Source organism: Phocoena sinus, chromosome 7 (genome assembly GCF_008692025.1).
Source record: "Phocoena sinus isolate mPhoSin1 chromosome 7, mPhoSin1.pri, whole genome shotgun sequence".
In the NCBI taxonomy this organism is placed as follows: domain Eukaryota; kingdom Metazoa; phylum Chordata; class Mammalia; order Artiodactyla; family Phocoenidae; genus Phocoena; species Phocoena sinus.
In genome coordinates, this window is record NC_045769.1 from 75245392 (window position 1) to 75272786 (window position 27395).

The following is a 27395-nucleotide window of genomic DNA, read 5'->3' on the forward strand; positions in this document are numbered from 1 at the left end:
AGATCAGAATTCTAGAAATCGGTGCATAATATCTGTTCTTCTTGTAATAATAGAATAATAGCCTTTAAAGAATTTTTTGGCACGTCTATTAAGTTTCAAGCCATGTACCGGAAAAAAAGTTTTAAATATACATCAACAGCATTATTCATGAGGAATTTGCAAAGTAGATATTATTATCCCCATTTAAATTGGGGAAAACTGAGCTTGGGGAGGTCAAATACCTTCTCCAAGTTCATGAAGATAGTACGAAACAAAACCATTCCTACGATTAAAATACTGGTGGTCAGATTTTAAAATTCATGTTTCTTCTATCACTCTTCACAGCCTGTAGGCATCTGTAGCCGCCTTTTTTATAACATTTAACGAGGGCTTGAACTTGGTGAGCCCAGGTTACGACCAACTCACTTAATATAACAGAGGAGAATTTGTCTTGTACGTATTTTCAAATTAGAATTATCTTGGAGCTTGGGTTACTAGTATTAGAAAGCTTACACATTTCAAAAAGTATGACTTGGCTGGTCTTTAGTGGTATGATTCAACAGATAGTGAGAGATATTCAAAGTATCATAGGAAATGACAAATTTGAAGTTTGACTCAACTGATAACTTCTATTCTATTAGTGTTCCCCCCACCCATAATATTAGTACTATCACTTAGAATAGGGTTTTAAATTTTTTTTAGTATGCCTAACATTTCATGTATGGGGGCATAACTGCCACCTTTCCCTAGAAAGCAAGAATGATTATTGGAAGAAAATTTTATGAAAATATTTCAAAATGTATATATTTTAGCTCCAAGTTCAATGTTAACTGAAAGGTAAGACAGCAACAGAAATAATGGTAGATCAGAATGGAGAAAGCATTCTTCTACTCTCATATTAGTCAGTCTGGAGATTTTGTGTTTAAAGATAAAAAGGGGGGGGGGATCCTAATTAATCTTCCCTTTCAAATAATTCCGAGGCAAATTTCATAGGAAAAATATCAGCAAAATTTATTCTGGAACTTTGAAGACTTTAACTTTTAAAGTTCAATTAAAAGCTTTCTTTGTGGGGGCTTCCGGGGCTTCCCTGGTGGCGCAGTGGTTGAGAGTCCGCCTGCCGATGCTAGGGGTCACGGGTTTGTGCCCCGGTCCGGGAAAATCCCACACGCCACGGAGCGGCTGGGCCCCTGAGCCGTGGCCGCTGAGCCTGTGTGTCCGGAGCCTGTGCTCCGCAACGGGAGAGGTCACAACAGTGAGAGGCTCGCGTACCGCAAAAAAAAAAAAAAAAAACTTTCTTTGTTAGAAGGATTCTAAAATATTTGTGGATTCTTTATTGTATCAACTTATAGTACTAAGGATGGGCGAATAAATATAAAGGGTTAAGTAAGACAAGTTGTTTCATTTTAATTTCTGTGAGATCTAGCAAAAAGCTATAAAGGTTAAAATTGCCTCTCCTTTTTAAATGCACTTCAATTTTTTAAATGATCAAAACTATGACATTGCAAATGAAAGGAAAAGTGAATTTTATTATAAAAGGTTCTGCCTATCTTTTAGTTGAATTCAGAAGTCTGGATTGCAGATAGAGGTTTGCGTGTTATTAGTGTTTAGAACAGAGTCTGTAGATGGTGGTTGGAACCATGGGTGTGGATGAGGCTGTTTATAGAGCATTTGTAAAATGAGAAGAAGGCTAAAATTCAGAACTCTCAGAAACAATAATATTTAAAAGGAGGAGGAAGGACAAGGGGGATAAGCCCAAAAAGATGATGAAAGACATGCGTGGAGAGATGCATGAAGACTCAGGAAGGAAGAGTCATGAGAACCAAGAGGTGGAGAGCATCCAATAGCAGGAGTATCAGGAAATGTTGCAGTTGAATAGTAGTTAATTGCATGTGACAATGAGCAAGTCATTGGTGACCTTTAGAGATGCAGATGGGTTTGTCTGAGAGAGAGTTTGCCCTTACTTTAACAACTAGCTTTTTATTCATTGCCCTAGGGGTCTTTATAAGCATCAGGTGTCATAATAAATATTTAATGTTTGACTGGAAAACAATTTCCCATTATACTATAAATTAAAGGCAACTTTAAAGTGATTGTAAATCAATCTACCATGCAGATTATCCAGTTAAAATATTTTCATCTTTGGTTAATTTTCCTAATTATTTATCAGATGCTAATTCCCTCAGATAATTTTGATATTTTTAAAATTATTGACTTACAGAGTCATTGGCCTTGGTAACAAATGTCTAATTCATACCAAAGGCCAGCCCCACATCTGTTCCTTTTTCCTCTCTTCATCTACCCTATGGAGGTTCCCTATATCCTCAACCCAATGACAGTGTAAGAACTGACCTCGGGGTAGGACTGACCACTGAGATATATATATATATATATTTCCCCTTAATCTTTAACTGAGTGAAGACTTTCTTCCCTACTCTTTTTTATTTTTTTCTCAACTGAATTCACATAGTTCAGCCTTCCTCTTTCTTTTCTAAGATTTTTCCTATTCACCCTAAATTTCTGGCTCTTTCTATCTTTATTTCTCTCCCTATCTCCCTTTTCTTGCTTCTTCTTACCTTTCTTTGTTCCCTTTTTTATATCCCTGCCCCTGTCAACTGCCTCAATAGTCATTGCTAAGCCTAAAAGTTACCAAAGAAGGAAAGATCTAGGTTTTGAAATTTGTCAATCACAAAAGCAAGTCATATCCATTTCTAAAGCCTCGTGGGACTCAAGAGATTCTCTTTAGGATCTCCACTAGCACCATTTTCTAGGTAGACTTGCTGGTCATTAAATGCCAGCATTAAAGATAAATTAAGCTCATTTATTTTTATTATCTTACCATTGTAATTACTTATACAATAATAATATTTCCAACTGTTTTTATAGCACACGTATAGTATTTGAGCTACATTTGGGGCTAAAGAGTTGCGCTAAGACTGCTTCAGAGATGAACTATTCCATTTATAGCACCATTTCTAAGGGAAAATGTGTGCTGAGTTCCTAACAACTGATGAGCAAATTAAATTTTGGAATACACCTGTTTGTTAGCAAGGAACTGCCTATAATTAGGGAGGTAAATCTGTTGGGAAAAAATCAAATGGGTGAGCCAAAATGCAGAAGCTTGTGTTGTGATAAGAGAACTAGTGGATATCTGTGTATTGCGTGACTGTTTCAAAGAGCATTGATATAGATGCGCTGCCCTGAGTGTCACAACAACCTTGAACACTAAGCAAGGCAGTGTTTTCTATTATTTAAAAATTTGCCTATGAGAGAAGTGACTCCAAGGGTCAAGTAACTTTCCCAAGTTCAGGCAACACGTGGCTAGATGGGACCAGTCTTCTAATTCAAAGTCTCCCCCAGAATGGCTGCCTTTTTTACTGGGACCTGTTTAAGATTTTAATTGAAAGCCAAAAGGTTCTGTTCATGCTGCTGCTAAAGAAAATGTCTGAAAGCTACTGCATTGGATGAAGACGGCCAGCATGATTTTCCAGAATGGCGGTTAGAAGTCAGGGAGAGGTATTACTCTCTAGCATTCATAACGTAGAAGAAAAACCTCTTTCCCTAATGCAGTCATAATTCTGTAATGGAAAAAGTAAACATTGAACTCCTATGAGCTGAGCACTTTGCTAGACTTCATTTCATTTACTCCTTCTGAAAACCTTATAAAATACTGTTATTATCCCCAATTTACTGTGAGGAAACAAAGGCTCAGAAAGGTTATGTAACTTGCCCATGGCTCCCTATCTTGTGAAGAGCAATGCAGTGATTTGGCTAACTTCATAGCTTGTGCTCTCATTTACAACTCACGCTGGCTAGACTGCTTTCCTCCTCTTTGGGGATGCATTATTATACTCTGAAAAAAATGAAAAGAAAATATGCACAGGTTACTTTCCAACCCACCTGGATAGACAGAATCTGCTGTACTGTACAAACTTCAGGGTGGTAGAGTGAAGGGTCATCCACATGAAATCTGTGAATTGTGTCCCCTGGAGTTGGGCAGTGGGCGTCCAGCACAGTGGGTCACAGAGGCCTCAGGAAGATCTGCCAAACCATGAAATTATTATAAATAATGATTTTGAATTGAGGTTCTACATAAACTTTGACACTTTTAGTTGACTAGATTAGTGCGTCTCAATTTTGATTCGATGCACAGGAATAAGAAGCATCTCTAGTTACAAAATACAAAAAAAGAGGCCCGACTTAGCAGACAAAAAGATATTAATTTTAAAATATTTAGCTTTCTCCCTGTATTATCATTTGGAGATATGGTAATCATAGCAATATTTCTTTCTAGATGCTACTTTTCCCATGCAACCCAGAGAGAATTCTGACATGGTTCCTCATTCCTTTCTGTTTGGGCTTATGGTTTCTTAATCTAAACTTTATAGGAATAGCCTTAGTTACATTATAAGCAGTCAATCCCAAAACATTTATGGTTCATTTTATGCTTTGGGGTAGTATCCTGGGTAAACGGTGTCAGGGTGGGGATGAAAACATCCTCTTTTCCACTCTGATCTAAATTCTCAGTATTTCATACCCCATAATACACAATAATCTCCAAATGAATATCATTGCATCTGTAAAGAGTCGGGAGTGATCTACCATCAGCAAAGGCAAGAGAAGCTTTGTGAGGATAAGATTCAAATTGGTTCATGAAGAATGACTAGGATTCGAATAAATGGAAAGCAAGAGATATTTGGGGCAGAGCATAAAAAAATGACAGGTTCAAAGGAAGAGATTTTCAAGATATGTTCCTAAAACCGTGAGAAGATGGCTCTTTGTTGTGAACAGGTGTTTCATGTGAGATAAAAGTAGAAAGTTAAATTTCTGTCAGATTTCAGACTGCCTTACATGTTGAGTTACCATAAGTGATGGCAACAGCTCAAATCTATTGAATGCTTACTATGCACTGGAAACTGTTCTAAATACATGTTTCAAAGATTTGAACTTAATGATAAATATATGAGTTAAATATAATAATTATCCCTATTTTACAGATTGGGCAATCAAATCTCAACTAAAATAATAAACTGGTGAGTAAGTAACAAAGCTAGGACTTAAGTAATGTGGGACTATGGAAAGATTTGGAAGGAGAGTGTGACATAGTTAAAATGGGGCTATTGGAATATTCATCTGTTGGAGATTATCAGAATGAATCAGATGAAGGAAAAACAGAGAGACTACAAGGCAGGTGATCTCAGGAGTGCAGACATGAAGAATAAAAAGCCTGAATGAGGGACAAAGCTTTGTTTGAAAGTGGGGGTGATAAAGAGGAATCAGACATGAATTCCAGGTTTCAACTGAGAGAATTGTGGAAGAATTAATTTTAAAAATAGTGTTGATGGGGAGAAACTTTGAAGGCAAGACCACTAGTAATAGTGGTAATCAAGTTGGCATTAAATCCGAAAATAAATGGCAGAAATCATACAAGGATTTCCAAATAATAATAAGTGCTATAGTACTTGGACACTGCTTTTGATGCATTGTTTTAAGATGGCTGGAGCTATTTAGTGACAAAATTGGACCACTACTATGGTGAATAGTTGTGAATAATTGGCTGAAGGGGTCACTAGCACTTTTTTTTCATATAATGTGTATGTGTGCACATTTTTCACACCTCTGATTCAAAATCTTTTTTTGCCTACAGAACGCTCTTTGCAAGAATTATGACTCTGAGTCCAATGCTCACATCATACTCCATGCGTGCTGCTATGACAGCATTCATCAGGTTTTGTTGTAATAGTTTTCAACATGCCTGTGTGTTCACTAAACTCTGTCCTCCTCAAGAACAGAGGTCATGTGGCATTTATCTTTATTCTCTAGCACAGAGCTGAGCAAGAGTTAGTGCACAATCAATACTTGTTTAATGATGATTCCACAGTACATAAGGACATACTTGTTTTAACGTAGGTAAAATGGAATCCAGTGAAGTCTGTTGTGTAACTTGGACTCAAGTTCCTGTCTAGGCAGTGTCTCCAAATGAATGGCCAATAAAGAGATGAGTAAGGAAATGTTATGATAGAGCCAGAAATGGGGTGCTCCTCAAGCAGATCTTACAGGGGTAACTAAAGTCCTCTAAGGATCAATCTGGGTTTTGTTTAGTCAAGCTGACTTTCCTTTGCAACTTTTAGATAGTTAAAGGACTAATTTTTGTGTCTCCTGAGGTACAATTAAGTATTAAATTCTGAGGTACAGCCTATATTTGATACAGAACTTAATGGACTATATGCATGTATGTATGTGTGTAATATATGTAAAATACTTTGTAAAATACTTAGAACAGAGCTTAGCACAGACTAAGCTATATGATAAAGTGGTGTAGATCAAATTAGAATCCTGCAGGCTCGGTGCATCTGCATTACTTAGGATAATGTTTTCTGTAACAAACAAATCTGAAAAAATATCAGTGACTTAACGAAAATTTCTTTCTTGCACATAAATAGTCCCATGTGAACATTCCTAGTTGGTAGCTGGCCTTCCAAATGATCTTTCTGGAACAGAGGACTCCTTCATCTTGCAACTTTGCCCTTCTCCAGGGCTTCTTGCTCATTTGCATTTAGCTTATTGATGGGGGAAATGAGAGTGAATAAGACACACTCACTTCTTGTCCCCTCATCCCAAAAGTGACAAGTGTTATTCCACTCAAATTCCATTGGTGAGACTCAGCCACATGGCGATGTCAACAGAAAGGCCACGGGGATTCTAGACTAGCTATGTGCATAGGAAGAAGAGTAAATGCATCTGGTGAAGAGCTGACCAGTCCCTCCAATTCCAGTCCCACTCTTAGAATACACTTATCTCTTCCCCAGGGACACAACCCAAAATTCGATCCAATAAACAAACCCAGTTTAACATCTAGAACCTCTAGGGGAGATACAGTGCTTGCTCTCTCTCAGGTCCAAATGTTCTACTGGCTTCTGATCTGAAGACAAGATATCTCTGCTGCCTCCTGCCTCTGCCTCTGCCATCTAGCACACAACAGTGGGGCAGAGAGACGGTAACTGCAATGCAAGCTCCCGTTTAGAAAGGCAATAATGAGAAACTCAGCATTTAGGGGGTCTCATTATTTCAATCATAAAGTCCAACGGAGCTGTGAAGTTCCTTTGCCCCGACAGTAGGGAAATTCTTCCATAGTCCCAGATTATGCCTCCTGGAAGCTTCTGTCCCCTTGTTTCTTGTTCCCTTTGGTCTCAGATGTCCTCAGCCTTTCAGAGCTTCCTCCATATTCCCTTTGGCCACGTGTGGAGAGCATGTTAGACAGTATACTCTTGTTGGGTGTTACATAGTATGCCCATTTCATAATTCTTCAAGTTTGAGCTTGTTTAAAGTTCAAACAGTTGATTTTTACTGTTCCTGTTATTGTTGTTTGTGTTCTTTTTTAGGGGGGCAATACTAGTCCCACACACGTTTATTCAATTTTTTACCTGTACTGTTTCGTTCAGTTCTACATTCCAGTAATTACAACCAAAGTTTCTTTCTTTCTTTATTACTTTATTTCTCTGTTTCCTGATCCTTATGCCTCTCTACCTTAACTTCATGACTTGGGTATGGAGATTGTATGGTTAATCTTTGCTGCAAGACTGAAATGCTTTATTCAACTAAGAAGTCTAACTGGACCTTTGATGCTCAAAGCTTTGTTCAAACTTACCTGTCTTACTATTTGAGGATCCCAAAATAAACATCATTTTCAACCAAATAAAGCTCTTGACTCTCTATTTCCTTTAATTTGTACCTCAAAATGAGCCGATTCTTGCCTGAAGACATCTCTTTCTTATAATACCTTGCTAACAGCTGCACATAGTAGCCCATAACTTTCTCACATTTTCCAACAACTTCCCTTAAAAGCTATAGTCTCAGGGGGCACATAGTCTGCCTTCCAAATGGTCACAGTTTTATCAAATATTTTACATGGTATAATGTGCGTTTCCAGCTGCCCAGCCTGTTGTAACCATTTTGACTTCTAAGCCAGTGCCATACAATTTCATAATTGTTGTTACAGCAGAACACTGTTCCTGATAGGAATTTCTGTTTTAAATGTTAGTTGTTATAACAAAATATCCCCAAGTAATGTTTTAAAAATCTCAGTCACTCAAAGGTTTATTTCTTTTCTTTTCTTTTTTTTTCCGGTACGCGGGCCTCTGACCGTTGTGGCCTCTTCTGTTGCGGAGCACAGGCTCTGGACGCGCAGGCTCAGTGGCCATGGCTCACGGGTCCAGCTGCTCCGCGGCATGCGGGATCTTCCCAGACCAGGGCACGAACCCGTGTCCCCTGCATCGGCAGGCGGACTCTCAACCACTGCGCCACCAGGGAAGCCCCTCAAAGGTTTATTTCTTGCTGATCAGATGTTCCACATTTTCCTCTCAGGAATGATCCACTCCAGCAGAATGGATCTATTTTTGTCCATGTGTCTTTGGATTCCTTAGAAACACTTCCCTGGCTTGAAATTACTTGCACCTTCCTTCTAGCTAAAATATATTCTATAGAATGGAGGTTCTTGTCACCCAATAGTCCATGGAAGACTTAGACATATGGACCCAGATTTGACAGAGACTGGGTGAATTGGCAACTGTCAATCTCTGGTATGTCTCAACATTATTAGATCCAAGCTCTTTAAAGATGAACATAAGAATGTTATATTCTCCCACTTCCTTTCTCTAGTAGTACCAACATTTTGAAGTGAGAGGTGGATCAGTTATGCCTTCCATTATTTTTCTGTACATAGAATGAAATCTTGACAGAAGAAAGCATAAAAACTGAAGTGAGGAAGAAGAATAGATAAGACCATGGCTTACTTGCCTGACTCCTTAACCAGACTCTAAGCTGCTTCCTGACGAGGGCTTTATCTATAAATCTCCTGTGCTAGACATGGTGATTTGCCCAGAGTATGTACTAATTCATTGTCCTCTATGTCATTGTTTAAATTCCTCCTCTGCCTGCTGCCATGAATCATGGGTAAGCTACTTAATTTTCCTGTGCTTCAATCCCATCATCAGGAAAACTGGAAAAATAGAGATGCTTACATGATAGGCCTATTGTGGGACTTAACTGAGATAATAAATGTACAGGGCTTAGAATAATGCCTGAGCCCAGGGTAAGCTTTGAATAAATATGAATTGCAACTTTGAGATAAAGCATGGCATGGTGGTTGAAAGTAGGGCTCTGAAGCTTGGCTAACCGAATTCTAATCTCTGCTTTACTCCTGCCTCCTAATTTTTCTGGGGTGAATTTAAGTTCTTTATGCCTGTTTTTACATGACAAACATTCAACAAACACTAATGTTATACTGAGCCACTAAAGGAATGACTTAAAAGGTAAAATTAGTCCAAGGTAAGCAGTTACAACAGCGCCAATTCCAACATCTGATTTTGGTTTGTGACCTTGTTTTTCACAATGATATTGACATGAAATTCTCCCTTAGATGTGCCTAGTTTGTAAGCCAGAGGACAAGCCTATGTCTTATCTTTCTTTTCCATTGCCCGTTCCCCATACCTTGCATTTCAAATTCTGAGAAATCACAATATCAGAAGGAACCCATTCAATACACCTCATAATAGAAACACAAGCATTTCCCTTATTAGCCAAATCTTACAAACAGAAGTATTTGGGAAATGGGATGGATTGACATCATTTTATAGGGAAGGAAGAATTAGATTTAAGAACTTTGCTGTTTATCCAGCAGAGATAAAAAAGTAAAATAATATCCTAGGAAACTACATGGCATTTTCTAATATAAAAGACTTTTAGTCATTTATTGCTGTTTGCAGTAGTGTTTCATAGTTTCTGACAGAAAGAAAAAAAGATACCACCACCCACATTTTGTCTGGAGTTAATATGTATTTTTCCACTTGTCAGAGTGTGGGAGGCTCTCTGTTTATATAATTACAGCTTTCAAAAATCGCTTAAATAGACATGGGTAAAGAAGCAAAACTGCATGTGAAATATTCAGATGACACTGAATCTGTTGGGTCTATAGGATTTTCCTAGAAAAACTGAGATGTTTTTTCAGCTCTCACTTGGATGGAACCATGCTTTGCCGGAGGTTCAGAAACAGCTTTTCTGTGTTTTTGACAATCCTGACAATGGTCCTGATGAGTTATCTGTGTAAACATGCTCCCCAAACCAACTCAACCCACTTCTGTCTGGGACATTTGGAGAAAAGAGCAATGAGCTCTTTCTTTCCCTGCAACCTGGGGCATCCAAGGAGATCAGGAGGAAGAAGACAAACCCTTACCAAACTGCTGCCCTTTTTTTTACTTTTCCTCATGGCTATTTTGGTATCATATTAAGAAGTGAAGAATTTGACATGAGTGGGAGTGAGGAATGAAAAAGAGGTTCAGATGAAATTGGGCTTGTGTTTGTGAGGGGCAAGTGGTCACCTTCACTCACCTTTATGCACTTTTTTGAACAGGTAAAAATAATTATGAATGTCTTTCTCAAAATTCTCTCTTTCTTTCTCATGCTTCATATTTTTAAATTTATTTTTTTATTTCTAAAGAGCTTTACTGAGGTAAATTGATGTACAATGAACTTCACATTTTAAATATATACAATTTGATAAGTTCTGAAGTATGTATACACCCATGAAGCCATCACACAGATCAAGAAATAAACATCTTTATCATGTCCAAACATTTTTTGTGCCCTCTTTTTTTTTTTTTTTTTCCGGTACGCGGGCCTCTCACTGCTGCGGCCTCTCCCGTTGCGGAGCACAGGCTCCGGACGCACAGGCTCAGCGGCCATGGCTCACAGGACCAGCCGCTCCGCGGCATGTGGGATCCTCCCGGACTGGGACACGAACCCATGTCCCCTGCATCTGCAGGCGGACTCTCAACCACTGCGCCACCAGGGAAGCCCCATGTGCCCTCTTTAAATCCTTCTCTCCTGCCCCTCATTGTCTTTCTGCCTCACCTCTCCCCATTACCACCTCCCCCTCCTCTAGTAAGCCGCTGCTCTGCTTTCTGTTTCAATAGATTGGTTGGCATTTTCTAGAATTTTATAGAAATGGAATCACACAGAATGTATTCATTTTTGTAACAATTCTTTCATTCAGCATAATTATTTTGAAATTCATCCAGCTTCTTGTGTGATTTAGTAATCTCCTTTTGTTGAGTAGTATTCCAAATTGTGTAGGATATATCACAATTTGTTTATCTGTTGATGGACATTTGGATTGTTTCTAAATTTTAGCTATTACAAATAAAGTTGCTATGACGTTTGTGTATAAGCCTTTGTATGAATATGTGCTTTCAATTCCTTTTGGATAAATAAGAGTGGAATGGATGAAACATATGGTAGGTATATTTTTAAATTTTATAGAAACTGCTAAACGATTTTTCAAAGTGGTTATACCATTTTAGATTCACACTGAGCACTGAGAATTCTGGTTTCTCCGTATCACCAAACACTTGGTATGGTCAGATGTTTTAACTTTAGCCATTCTAACAAGTGAGTAGAAGTACACTTTTTTTTTTTTTTTTTTGCGGTACGCGGGCCTCCCACTGTTGTGGCCCCTCCCGTTGCGGAGCACAGGCTCCGGACGCGCAGGCTCAGCGGCCATGGCTCACGGGCCCAGCCGCTCCGCGGCATGTGGGATCTTCCCGGACCGGGGCACGAACCCGTGTCCCCTGCATCGGTAGGTGGACTCTCAACCACAGTGCCACCAGGGAAGCCCTAGAACTACAATTTTAATTGACATTTCCCCAATGACTAGTGATGTTGAGCATCTTTTCATGTGCTTATTTGCCACCCATATATCTGTTCAAGTTTTTTACTCATTTTTAATTAGGTTGTTTTCTTAATATCAAAGTATATTTTCTATTTTTAAATATATTATTCTATTAAGAAAGTTAATATGCAATAAAAATGACTTTTTGGTGCACAGTTCTATGAGTGTTACCACATGTATAATTTCATATAACCACGTCAACAATTAGGATACAAAGCAGTTCCACCAACCCAAAAAAACTTCCTCTACCTGCCCCTCTGTGGTCTTATTCCACCCCATGCCAACCTTTGCTCTATTATCCATTACTATAGTTTTGTCTTTTCAAAACTGTCATATAAATTGTGTTGTATACTAGATAACATTTTGAAACTGGCTTCTCTCATACAGTGTAATGTCTTTGAGATTCGTCCAAGTTGTATCAATAGTTTGTTCCTTTTGATTGCTGGGTAGTATTACGTTGTATGGCTATACCACAGTTTGTTTATCCATTATTTGTTGAAGGATATTTGAGTTTCCAGTTTCTGGTGACTATGAATACATTTATGTACAGGGTTTTGTGAGAACATACTTTTTATTTTTCTAGGCAAAATACCTAGGAATAGGATTTCTTGGTCTTACAGTAAATGCATGTTTAAAATACACTTAAAGAACCTGCAAACTCTTTTTCCAGAGTGGCTGTACAATTTTGCATTCAACAATGTATGTGAGATCCAGTTGCTTATTGGCACTTAGGATTATCAGTATTTATATTTCAGCCATTCTAATAGGTGTGTAGTAATACCTCATTTCTATTTTAATTTTCATTTCCTCTATAGCAAGTGATATTGAATACCTTTTCTTGTGATAATATCTCATCCATAAATCCTCTCTGGGGAAGTGTTTATTCAGATCTTTTGTGCATTTACTTAATTGCATTGCTTATTTTCTTACCATTGAATTTTGAGAATTACTTCTTTTCTTGTAATGTCTTTGTCTGGTTTTGGTGTAAATGTAGAGCTTGTCTCATAGATTGAATCAAGAAGTAGACCTTTCACTCCAATTTTCTGGAAAATTTTGTGTAGTACCATTTTCCCTTAATTGTTTGTTAGAATACATTAGGGAAGGCATCTGTACCTAGAATTTTCTTTGTGGGAAGTCATAAACTACAATGCATTTTCTTTAACTGATATATGGCTAGTCCAGATATCTATTTTTTTTTCATTTTTTTCTTCCAGCTTTATTGAGATGTAATTGAAATAAAGATTGTGTAAGTTAAAGTTGTACAACATGATGATTTGATATATATATTAATATATATACACACACATATATATTCAAAAATGAGTGCCACAATTAGTTAATGCATCCATGACCTCACATAGTTACCATTTTCTGTGTGTGTGGTAAGAACTCTTAACTACTCTTAGCAATTTTCAAGTATACAATATTGTTAACTACAGTCACCATACTGTACATTGGATGCCCAGAAGTTATTCATCTTATAACTGAAAGTTTGTATCCTTTGACTACCTTCATCCTTTTCCCCTACCTCCTGCCCTTGAGAACCAACAATCTACTCTGTTTCTATCAGTTCAGAGTATTTTTTTTCTTTGTTTGTTTGTTTTTAGATTCCACTTATCAGTGATATAGTACAGTATTTGTCTTTCTGTCTGACTTATTTCACTTAGCATAACGTCCTCAAAGTTCATCTATGTTGGCACAAATGGCAGGATTTCCCTCTTTTTTATGGCTGAATAATATTCCATTGTGTGTGTGTGTGTGTGTGTGTGTGTGTGTGTGTGTGTGTGTGTGTGTATATACCATATTTTCTTTACCCATTTATCCATTGATGGACACTTATGTTGCTTCCATATCTCAGCTATTGGGAATAATGTTGCAGTGAAAATGGGAGTGCAGGTATCACTTCAAGAAAGTGATTCCATTTCCTTTGAACATATACCCAGAAGTGGAATTACTGGATCATACAGTATTTCTACTTTTAAATTTTTGAGGAAACTCCATACTGTTTTCTGTCGTGGCTGCATACTAATTTACAGTACATAGAGTTGCCTCTTCTCCACATCCTCTCCAGCACTTATCTCTTGACTATTGATAATAGCCATTCTAACCAGTATGAGGTGATATCTCATTGTGGTTTTAATTTGCATTTCCCTGATGATTAGTGATGTTGAGCATGTTTTTGTGTATCTGTTAGCAATTTGTATATCTTCTTTGATGAAATGTCTATTAGACGTTTTGCCCATTTTTGATAGCATTATTTACTTTTTGCTATTAAGTTGTACAATTTCCTTATATATTTTTGGTATGAACGCCTCAGGTATATGAGGAGTTTGCAAATATATTTTCTCAATACGTAGGTTGCCTTTTTATTTTGTTGATATTTATTCAGCTGTGCAGAAGCTTTTTGGTTTGATGTAGTTCCACTTGCTTATTTTTTATTTTGTTACTTGTTCTTACTGTGTCATAGCCAAAACTCATTTCCAAGACTAATGTCAAAGAACTTTCCCCCTATGTTTTCTTCTAGGAGTTTTATGGCTTCTGGTCTTTTAAGTCTTTATCCATTTTGAATTAATTGTGAGTGGTGTGAGATAAGGGTCTGGTTTCATTCTTTTTCATGTGGATATTTTGTTTTCCAAACACCATTTATTGAAAAGAATTTTCCCGTTCAGCATTCCTGGTTCTGATGTCAAATATCAGTTTATTTCTGGGATCTCAATTTTTTTCCATTAGCCTATGTGTCTGTCTTTATGCCAATGTCATACTATTTTGATTACTATAATTTTGTGGTATAGTTTTAAATTAGGAATTGTTATGCTTCCAAATTTGTTCTTTCTCAGAATTTGTTTGGCTAGTGGGGGTCTTTAGTGGTTACATATGAATATTAAGATTTATTTTTCTACTTCTGTAAAAGAAATGCCCTTGGAATTTTGACAGAGATTGCATTGAATCCATAGAGGACTTTAGGTAGTGTGGATATTTTAACAATATTAATTTTCTGATCCATGAACACAGGATAGTTTCCGTTTATTTGTGTCTTCTTTAGTTTCTTTCATCAATGTCTTATAGTTTCCAGTGACCAGATCTTTCACCTCCTTGATTTGACCCAGATTGGGTGGGGCCACAAGCTGGGCTTCAGGATGGGTATGCAGCTGACAGTGGTCCACTTGCAGGCAATGTTGCTAGCCAGGGCCTCTGGTTAGGTGCAGCCTATGGTTCTACCCCATAAGCTGGACAGAGCTAGAGACTGTTCTCCATGGTTGGGTGGGGTCACTGTCTTGGCTCCTTGGTTGGGTGGGGCTGCATGCTGTGTTCAGCAATTGAGTAGGGTCATATGCTCGGCTGTGCTGCTCGGTGGGGTTGAGGGCTGGGCACCATGGCTGGCCAGTGCAAGAGGCTGGGCTCTGAGGCTTCTCAGTGTCACTCTTTGGGGTCCCTTGTTATGCCAAACATTTGGGCGGGGCTGCTGGCTTAGCTCCCTGCCAAAGTGGGATGTAGGATGCAGCTTCTGGGTATCTGTGGCCAGGCTTCCCAGAGGGGTGGGACTTGAGGTTATCCTGAGCAGTAGACTGGGAATTTGCTTTCCTTCTGGATGGGGCTGTAGAATGGGCTCCATGTCCAGTATGGCCAATTGGCTGGGAATGCAAACCAACCCAGTTCCCTGGCCAGATGGGGCCACTGGCTCTGCAGATGAGCAGAACTGCTGGCTGGGATCTCTGCTCAGGTGCTGCTGTGAGCAGGCACATTACCCACCAAGATCTAAGTGCTGGTTGCTGTAAGCCCTCACCCCTCTTCTCCATCTCTATCTGATACCAAGTAGTCAAGCTCCAAATATCCCTCCAACGATCTCCATGAGATGAGATTGGAGTGAGCCTCCTGGGAAGCATCCCACAACTCTGGCCAAGCTGGAGGTCCACCTTGGGATCTTTTTTATCTCCTGGAGAAACTGTAGGCCTAGGAGGACCCTCTCAGTGCGGTGCCGTGTGGGCCTGGGGGTAGGGGGATGCGGTCAAAGTAAAAGTGCTCCTCTTCTGTTTACAATGTGGTCCTTCTCAGTCCTTGTTGTCTAGGAGGGGTGTCCCAGCATCATCCCAGGTTCTGTGACTTTCATTTGCTTACTTTGGGTTTAGTGTGCTCTTCTTGTTCTAATATCTTAAAGTTGATTATGAGGTTACTACTTGAGACCTCACTTGTTTTTTAATAATATTGGGGATTGGTTCTAAAAATTTTCCTCTACTGTAGGTTACTGCTAAGCAGCATCCTACAAATTTTGATATGTTTATGTTCATTAGTTTACAGTACTTTCTAATATCTCTTTTAATTTTTCTTTAACCCATGCAATATTTAAAAGAGTATTATTTATTTTCCAAATACTTAGGACTTTCCCAGAAATCTTTCTGTTGTTAATTTCTAACTTAATTTTGCTGTGGTCAGAAAACATATTCTGTGGGACCTGAATATTTTCAGATTTATTGAGATTTGTATTATGGTCTATGAATATGGCCCATCTTGGTTAATGTTTAATGTGCACTCGAAAAAAATGGGCAATTTGGCTGTGATTTTTCGTTGTGAAGAATTCTACAGTTGTAGGAAGATAGCTTACTATCATTATTATTGCATCAAGTCCTCAAGTTTAACCTCCAGAAACCACAGTGTCTACTACATGGCAGCAAAGACATTAGCCCAAGCACTGGGCTTGTTCCAATAGAGGCATAAATGGTCATGTTGTTTTACTTGAGAGGCAAAATAGTGTAGAAAAAAAGGCTTCTGAAGCAAGCCTTTCTGGATTCAAGTCTTGGTTTTCCCACTAACGAGCTGTATGACTCAAGATGAGTTATTATGCCATAGAAGATTAACGTGAAGGTGGAAAGAATTAATACATTTAAGCACTTATAACACTGCCTCAATAAGCATTAGTTCTTATTATTGTTGGAAAATTTTTTAAATATGATGAATCCAAGGTGAGTAACTCTAATATTGGCTTAGAAACAAAATAATTCTAGTGTTTATCTGTACAGTTTTTTTCCTTAATTTGAAAGGAAACAGTATATTTCTTCAACAAAAATAAGAGAGGCTTTCTGCGTCTGTGGGGATCCAGTTCTGCACTCTGAGCTGTCACGCGAAGGCAGTGTGGCTTAGACATTCATATGACGTGTACCCATATTCTTTTGCATCCCGGCCAAAACCATTTAGAGATAACAAATCAGGGCTGAACAGCAGCTTTCTATACACAATTAGATGTCAACCTATTACTAATTAAACTCTGTACAGTTATGGTTCAAATTAAAATAGTTTATTGCCCAGATTAAGGTTTTTGTGAGTAACTTCTTTATAGTATAATGAGTTCTAAGTATGCTCACAATATTGACCTTATGAATATTGGGGTTTTTTGGTTGTTGTTTTTAAGGATTCCCATCCATATAACCATAAACCAGAATCAAATGGTCACATTAAGTATACAGGAAGAAGAAGATTGAATGAATTGAGGAATCAAGTTTTGTTCACATCCAATAGTACAGGATGAAAACGAACTCCAGCTAATTTGGACTTTCTTTCAATTGTGTTGATTCTTCTATGAGGAGAAAATGAGAATTATGTTTGACTTTCTGAAGTGTGCATTTTTTCAACATTATGGAAACCCTCAGTACTATTTGTCAATATTAATTTTGAAGTGCCCTATTCCCATTGTATTGTGTATGGTGCCATTTCTAAAATTAAACTACATGTGACATCAATTGCTTCTGTCCTAATTAGCAGGAATCATGAAATTTTATATTATCCATTACTTTATGGGAATTCGTTCCAAAAAGACTTCTTGACTGGTAATTGATTTAATAGAGTTAACGTGAAGTCTATTTTTCTGTGAATTCACTAGGAAGTAGAAGAAACAATGATTTGGGGATTTTGACAGACAGTAAACAGGCCAACGACACTGCTTTTTATCTTGAAGATCTCTCTCCAGCAATTATATTTTGTCTACAAGAAGAATATGGTTCTCTAACACTTGAAGTTATTTCTAGTTTCCGAACTTCTTAGTTCAGATATTCCCTTTTCTGGGCTTTACTATTCAATAACGCCTTTTCTTAGAGTTTTATATCTTTCCAGTTTTGACTCTATTATCTGTTGTCTACTGCTTGTCATATTTCTATCTGGAGTTTTAAGATTTATAATCAGTAAACATCATTGAAATCTGGTTTTGTATGCTGATGCATTTTATATTTATTTTCTCCTTCAACAGACCGTGACCTTTATTGCTCTCATAAGAGAAATGGAACTTTAGACAATAGTAGAATGACACCTGCTAAAAAGTACTTTTTTATACAAATGAGGCAGAAAAGTCACTAGCTTGTTGTGTTGACAAGGCATGTTAATTTCTCAGTGTGTTTTTTCTGCTTAGGAATTCAAGACAGTCTTGTCAGTAATAATTTCCAGAGGAATTTTTAAAATCCTGTGATTCCCTCTTTTATTAGTTTTAATAAAGAGTCACTGCTCTCTAAGCTTGCTTGGAAAACTATTACCTATCAGCAAGATAGAAGACAAACATGTATGATATTGACAGCTCTAGAAAGTAGGTCCCTAATGATAGCAATTAAGAAGTAAAAGTTTCAGATGGACAGTACAGTGTTATTAGCCATAGTCACATTGCTGTATATTACATTTCATGACCTACTTATTTTATAACTGGAAGTTTATATCTTTTGACCCCTTTAGACATTTTGCCCACCTCCACACCCATGACTCTGGCAATCATGTTAAATGCAAAGAGTTGTAGATCTCTTACCCCAAGTCACCTCTTCTCCATTGTTTTCATAATAGTATTACTCTAATTGTGTAGAAGCTTTTCACTCCCAGCCATCCCTTACTTGGCACATCTCTGTGCCTCACTTACACACGCATTTGTCACTATAGATCTCTGTCTTTGCATCCATCTTTCCTGAAAGTGGCTAAGAGAGTAGATCTTAAAAGTTCTCATCAGAATAAAAAAAGAAATTTTGCAAGTATGTATGGTGAAAAGCATTATTGAGATTTATTTTGGTGACCATTTTACAATATATACAAATATATAATCACGTTGTATAACTGAAGCTAATATAATATTAAATGTCAATTATACCTCAATAAAAAAAAGAAATTAAAGAGTCAAAAAAAAAAGAGGTAAAAGTTACCTTTTTAAAAATACAGTCAACAATAAATTAAGTTCCTTTTGAAGATACAACTTGAGTTCTAGAGAGCTGACAACTGAAACTAGCAGTGGGAAATTGATTTTATAGTCTAACCTAGAAGCAGAAGGTTTGCTCTGGTAAGTGGTCAAATGGTCAACTAGGGGGGAAAAGACTATAATACTTGAATCTACCCAATACATGTATCCACTCACTGACAGAATTTGTGTAGACAATGATCTATTATCATAAAATATAAATATATCATTATTGAGAAACAATATAAGAACAGTAGAATTCTCCCTGTATACTGAAATGGGAGTGAAATCATTGTCTTATTTCAAACAAATGCTTATGTTTCTCTGGTTAACTATAATGATTTACATTTTTAGTTAGACAATTTAGATCTGTTCTGGGATTTGTCAGATTCATGTTGTTATGACTATAGAACCTAACATGTCGTGTTGGTATTGGGGCAAGTTCAACATCCATATAATCAACTTATTGTACTGCACTTCACTGTGTATACAGGAAATAAATTCGACTTGCAGTGCAATAAATATGTGATATAATAAACCATTTTATAGTGGTATCTAAGTAGAAATATAAGGCAGAACTATGAGACTAGAATGAACGAACAAATGGCCTGAAAACCTGCTGGATGAATAAATGAATGAGTGAATGAATGAATGAGTGGAATCCATTGCCTTTATTGGGTCAGTCTTGCTTTTTAAAACTTTGTGGAAATATAATCTCCCCTGAAGTACATCTCTGATATGAACATTGGCTGCTCTATAGAGAGGTTGTGCTCCTAGTGGATTAGTTTGTTATGTAAGGTGCATACAACTTGAGTGGGGTAATAAGTCAGGTGCCACCCAACACTAACAGAACTTATAAGGAGGAAAGTTGAATAATAAATGATCCTGTGTCAAATGTGGCTAACGATGTATGACGAAGTTGAGATGGCCCCCAGTGTTAGGAGACCAGGAGAAGGAGAGGAGGCTGGTGGGTCTGCTGTTGCTAAAGCCATGTTTTACAGCTTGATTCTTTCCTACTACCATGGAGCTTAGCAGGAGAGACACCAATTATTGTCACCATGTTATTCAATTATTTTTTTTAACAATCGGCTCAGAGAGAAATCATCTCAATGTCAACATCACTTTTTGGGAGAGATGGATGGGGAAAAATAATTCAGGTTTGAAAGCAACTGTCTAAATTTACAGCTGTATATGGTCAAACAACTATTGACGCTTGAGAGTTTCCAATTGCTGGTAATAGACTGGAAAAAAAGATAATGTGTTTGATCGATCAGCATGAACAAATTTCATTTAGGGGATCAATAACAGTTTATACTTGACAGAGCTGAGGGACCACATTTATTTTTTCCCTTTGATTGAATAAATGTTTTCAATGGGAGTGCAAATGTAAAGCAATCCTAACCATTTCTCAACTTGAGGCACAGCTTCAGCTATGGTGTTATTGCAAGCTATGTGTATTTAAAACTAATGTACAGAAAACTGGATAGCCAGGGGCTCGAGCGGTTGAACGAAGCTAATGTACAGTTTATTAAAACACAACACATGGCAAGAGAAAGGTCTCATTTTCTTGGTGTCGGGTGATGGAAAAATAGGAGAGGGATATCACATTTCATGATGTTAAGCTTTTTCTGTGTTTTGGTTTATTTTCTTCCCCCCCCCTTTTTATTAAGATTAAATCCTTCATTGAATGAAATAAATTATGAGGAATATTAAATAGCAAAAAAGAATCAAATACCTGTGACCAATAACTCCAGGGTGAATCTTCTTAGCATTTTGCAACACTGCCTGCTCTAGCGATCTGTATACACATCTGGCTGGCTCTTTTTCCCTAGAGCCGTCTTCCTATCAAATACAGCACTTAGCTCAGCAAAGGTTTGTTGAATGAATAAATGGTTGAATCAATGCCTACTGATGGTGATTTCCTGCCAAACGACCTTATAGCTGATTCAGAACATCTCATTTGGCTCAGTAGGTAGGGCTGAGTTTTGAGGTGTCTGCATGCTGTGCAGAATGGAAGCTCTTCTCACTTTCTGGATGCACAGGCCATGTGCAACTCAGCAAAAGACATCTGCTAAAGGAGTGAGTTTTCGCACTGGTTATCTAAAAAATGATAGGTAGGTATTTGGGTAGTTCTGGTTACAAAAAGATGAAACTGCCATTTTAAACAGAGGAATCCCCTGATCCTTTTCGTTTTTCTTTCACATTAAAGAGACGTAGTTCTTCTTTAAAACAACAATTTCCTTTTCATGGCTTAGTAATATAGAGATTGTCATACAAAGTGAAGTAAGTCAGAAAAAGAAAGACTAATATCATATCATATCGCCTATATGTGGAATCTAGAAAAATGTTTCAGATGAACTTACTTGCAAAGCAGAAATAGAGTCACAGACTAGAAAACAAACTTATGGTTACCAAGGAGGGGAGGGGGAGTGGGATGAATTGGGAGATTGGGATTGACATATACACACTACTATATATAAAACAGATAACTAATAAGGACCTACTGTATAGCACAGGGTACTCTACTCAATGCTCTGTGGTGACCTCAATGCGAAGGAAATCTAAAAAAGAGTGGATATGTGTATACGTATAACTGATTCACTTTGCTGTACAGCAGAAACGAATACGACACTGTGAAGCAACTATACTCCAAGAAAAAGAAAAAATTTCCAACTGACAAGCTGGGAGTCATTTTTATTAGCCTTCAGGATTCTTTCCTGCAAAGGACTGTCATTTCTACCCTCCTCCGTTTTCCTCTCTAGCATTAGAAAACACAGATTCTAGACGCACAGCTTTTCCTCTGCCTTAGTTACAATAGCACGAGCTCTCTCCAGAGGCCTTGGGTGAATCTCAATGATAGTCGAGATCACTCTATCGATAATCTGTTTCTTTTCATAAAGATATAGTGGCACAACTTACAGGAACAGGGCAATCAAGATATCTTATGCAAATGCCTTCAATTCAGGTGTCACTTAGAAAAAGAGGGGGGTGTAAAGTTTCCCCAGCAAAGAGTTTTCGTTCTCTGAACAATGCGTAAAAATTCCTCCCCCAAGAGGCTGGAGTTACATCGCCCTGTAATTAAGTTTGCTATGATACAGATGACAAGCGTGCCTTGAAAAGTGGGGGGAAATGCCAATAGTACGTGCAGCGCCTCGTTCCAGCTGCCTCCGCCAGCTCCATGCTCCCCAGCTTGTGCCTCCGAGGGAGAGCTGAGCTGGTGAGAAGCTGCTCCTGAGGAGGAGAGCCGTGCCAGGTCTATTTCAGGCACTGGGGCTTTGAATTGTTTAAAATGCATATTGTTTGTGTACATCTCACAAAGGAAAATGCCAGCTCTGAATGCCGCGGGCAGCTTGTATGTCAAATGATTAAGTCTTCAAGTCCTACAGCCGAGGGGTCATTATCAATGGTACTTCCAGGTCACAGTAGATGCAGCAGAGTTTGAGGCAATGGTTGACCTTTGGATGGCACTTCAGGGTAACGGGGCTTCTTAGGGCATAAATAATCATTTTTAATTTGTCTGTCTGAGTTCTATTTGTTTAAGAATGCAAATGTATTATAACATATGTGACTTACAGATACTCTTTTGGGAAGGGAAAAGCAGTTTCCATAGCTTTTCTCTCTTTCTAAACAAAACGCTTAATGAAGGAAACGATATGACAGAATAAATAGTAGAAATTATTCGATTATACTGTGCTACTTCGCACAGTATAATTTTGATGATCATTTTAAAATGATCAATTTTACAAAATTCTCAATATTACAAAAACAGTCTTTGTTGTTTTCCTCATATATTAGCTATAATTTAAAATGGCTTGATGACACTTTAAAACCTTCCAACTACTTATATACTTTTGCCTTTAATTAAATTTGTTTCGCTTTTGTTTGGAGGGAATAAGTGTTCATAGGCTTATTTTGGACTGAATTAACTTCTGATGTCTTTATGCTCTTTTCACTTCCATGGAAGTATAAGTTGAATATGAAGTCAAATAATAAATCTCAGAATAATAAACAACACTCATGATTTCAATCAGCTTCCTTCTACTGCTATCAACTAGTATTTACTATTCTTAACACACTGAAAGTTTAAAAAGTAAGACCTGAGACTTATAACTGAATGAGGAAAATAAGGCAGAGAGGATCCTGGAAATACAGTGGTGAGCAATAATTAATTACATTTTTCTAAATTAATTATTTAAAGTGATATATTTAATGGTGCATGAGTGACATGTTTCTGTTGTAGTGAAAATTCACATTGGCCTTACAGATGGTAGAAGGTTTGTGAACAATGTGTGATAAAACATGGCTTTCCATCACAATGACTATTGTAATAGGTAAGTGACATTAGCTACCTTAACAATAGCGGTGACAAATGTGTAATGGAACAAATACAACAGAAATTTATATTTTTGTCTCATAAAATCCAAAACAGGTGTTCTGAATTGGTGGCTACCTCTCCTCTAAGTGGTGACTCAAGGAGCCAGACTCTTTTCATCTTGTGGTCTTGCCTTCTTCAAGCATGGCACCCAGACACAGCCAAGGCTCCCCTCCCCGCGGGCTGGCAGAAAGAGAAAGAGAGAGAAAGACTTTGTGTGGGAGGCTTTTGTGCGTCAGTCACTTCCACTCAAAAGTTATTCACTGGAGCTGAGTTTAGTGGCCACACCCAACTACAAGGAAGGGAAGAAAATACAGTTTTGCTGTGTTCTGAGGAAGAAGAAGAAATAGGTTTGATGAAGAGCTAGCCAGCATCTGGCGCAGGTATGATACATAAAAATGACATCACATCACTATTAGTTCCAGTGATAATAAACTCCGTGGTGGATGTTACACTTTATACAACAATCCCTAGAAGAAAGGCATTTATTTCTTTCAAAGTAAGAGATTTTGAATAACTGCATTTTGCACTGCCTGAAGTGATACATACACTTTTGGAAGAAGATATGGCAAAGGTCCCAGCCCTCTCGGAGAATCGCTGCGACCGTGGAGAGGGGTGATGGAAGCAGAAGTCAGCTCTACCGTAAACCTTATGCTGGGTCTCTGGCTTCCAGACAGCCCTGGTTTCTATCCAGACCCACGGAATGGTCCTGCTTGTAAGCAGGCAATCCTATCTAATATGTTCCCATTGGCTTGGCTACTGAGACACCAGCTAGTTAGGCAGTAGGTGGTAAACATGTTCTAAAAAATTCTATTTTTAGTAGCTGACTTCATTTTCTTTTGATCTTTCAACAAAACTTAATATAATCAGTTTCATATATTGATAAATGACAGTGACATGGGGACATTTAAAATAACACATTTAGCTGAATCATTAATATTTAGATCTTTTCATTTAATTTAATCATTTAAAGAATTTTATACTTATTTAAAATATGTGCTGATTTCCAGGAGTCATTATTACTATTCTTAAGCCTGTGACATATGTGACTTCACATCTCTGTACTGCTTCAGCTGTTTTCTTGTCCTTTTTTTCCCCTTTTCTTTCTCTTTCTCATGTTCCTTAACCTCTGCCCATAGACTAATAAATTAATTTCCTAGTTTGTGGAGGTGCTGTCCGTTCCTGAGTTGTAATGAATGTCTCCTCATTAATCAGAGAGCAGAGATCCTGACAGAGATGTCCCTTTTTCTCCAGTGAACCCGATGTCACAATGCCATGTCAGGGGCTTGTACTGGGTCCTTGGTCTCTATTTTTTGTGTATAGCATCCAGGTGAAATCCACGAAAAGGATGCAAGGATTATATAAACAATGACCATAATAGTATCATTGAGAGTACAGAGCCTATTCTGGTTTTATAAATTAAAAAAGATTAAACTATTCTCTTTAGAGCAATGGCATAATTTAATAATTATCCCTTAATAATTACTATTTATATATGTACTTCACCTATTACAGAAGGTTATGAAATTTCCGAGAGGCTGAGAAATACAATTTGTATTTGTTAAAATAAGATCGATTTAGTGAATAACCTGCTAAATTCATCTTATCTTTCCAGACATCAGGGCAAATAAGTATCATGATACAAGTTGATTCCTTGATTCCAAAATAAATAGTACAAACTGAATGAAATTTTTAGAAGTAATTGCTTCTCTAGTCATTTGGCTAAGGTATATTGAAATAAAATTATTTTTTAATTGAAATTAAGAACTTTTTATGTGAGTATAAATACAGACTTTGGACCATGTGGATGTTCTGTGGACATTAACTCACTTTCCACATTCCCAAAATCCTGGACTGGCTGCTCTAGTGGCTGGTGTCTGCTGTAACTTCAGATTGCAAGGGAATGATTGGGTCTAGTGTTTCCACGCAGGAATTTCTTCTTGGTATTTCTTGGGAGAATTAATGTTTTTATGAATCCTAAATCCTGAGAAAAAATCAGTTCAGAAATCAAGAAAATGGGAAAAGTATTTGCCAGGTTATAAATGTGTGTTTGTGGTCCTGTCTTTAGCTAGTGGTTCATCATTCTTGTAAATAAAATAAATATTAACAAGTTTATACACGTAGTATACATTATATAAATCCTGTGAGTGATGCTCCAAGAATAAACAAGTTTTGAAAGCAAAATAAGTCCTTAAATTGGTAATTTCGACATTTGATTCTGTGTAGTGCCTTTAACCTTGCTGGGAGATCAGCATGTTACTTTGTTCAATACCACCCAATAATATTCATCGGCATTTTCCAGTGTTTGAATATACTCTATAGGTTACAGTTCTTTGTAAATATTACTACACTTAATAATTTTTATTTATTAAATAATTTATGATATTTATAATATCAACTAAAGAATATTGAAAACGTTAAAAGTATCTTAAGGAACAGAGGAAATCAGTTAGCTCATTGTCAGACATGTTTTAAATCAAAATGACATGTTCGTTTAATACTATATCTCTTTTTAACAGAAAAGTTCTGAAACTTTAACCCTGTCACAGCAAATGAGTTATGTTTATTATGATGGTCACTCATTACTATTACATAAAGTGTTATGAAAAATACAGTAATAACTTATGATTTTTTAGAATTTTTTTAAATTCCAGTTTTTCATTCCCAAATCCCAAAGATTAGTGTCTATTGGGAATTTGGAAATCCTATTCAATTCTCACAGTAAGGTGAAGTGAAGGAGTACCTTTAAACTCAGCAGATAGAGTGAACAATTGAGCAAATCCAATGTGAACAACTCCACTCAATACAAAGTAATGCTTTTAACCTAGTGATACCAATATGGGGGAATTGAGGTACTATTCTAAACTGTGAGGATAAAATAAAAATTTAGCTGATGGGTCTAAGGTTAAATTGCCAAGAAATTTGTTGGGAACATTAGAAATAGTAGGACAGATTGTAACCCCATGCAGTAACTTAATACTATTCAAAGTAGGTTGTTTTCTAAGGCTGATGTGATTTGCCAAGAAGTACACCCCTTGGCCCCAAAGAGGTCCAAGTTACACCATATGCTTCTCTCATGAGAACAGGGACTCTTCATGGTACCGATGTCCTTAGCAAACATTCCTTTGCAGGCCCTGTTCTTCTGGATGGGGCTGGACTGGTATGACATTATGTGACTGGCTAGTTACAGGGCAGCTTTATAAGCCTGCATTTAGTAGATGAAGAGTTATTTTAAGACTGAAAGCCCTGGGAAATAAGAAGCAGCTTTCAGCTGCATGGACACCCTTCAATTCTCCACCTAAGTTGTGTTTTACTTGATTATGTGATCAACAAGTCACCAGGCTTGAGTGGGAGTCTATGAGCAGACCAAGAGAAAGGTCATCTTTTTAGATAATCTTTCCACATAATACAGTTCTACCATTATGTGCAATAGGATAAAAATGAAATTGAGGCCTTTCCATGTACAGGTGGGCTGGAACGGAAATGAGGGGATCCAAGATCAAACCTTGTTTCTATGTGCCACTGGGTAAGTCACTTGTTCTCACTGACTTTGAAGGTCTTGTTCATAAAAGAAGAGACTGAGCTGGATGATCTTTTTGACTGACTATAGCAATAAAGGAGTTTCACTGCCACTGCCACTGTCACTGCCTTGGTCCAGGTCCTTATTCACTTCAGCTTGACTATTTCAATTATCTCCTGGTTTCCAGTCTCGCATTTCTCTACCTCATCTTCCACATTCTTGTTAGATGTCTCTCTAAAACACAAATATGATTATTTCACTATTCTGTTTACAACTCCTCGGTGGTTTCCAACTTTCTATAAAATAAAGTAAATTTATTTGTGTGACATTTAAAACTCTTTATGATTTGGTTCCATTTCTATCTCCAGCCTCATTGCTCTTTATCTCTCATAATATACCCATAATTATACCTTACCCATCTACATAAAAAATAAAAGTATGTGAAACTGACTGATTTTTCTCTGGACCTACACTTAATTTTGACTTGTGTATATTTATAGGAGCTATTACACCTGAAAGAAATCCCCTTTCTCACCATTTGTACCTAGTATTCCTCCTTTCATTCAAATGAGATGTTTTCTTTGAGTTTCCCCTCCTCAGACAGTGT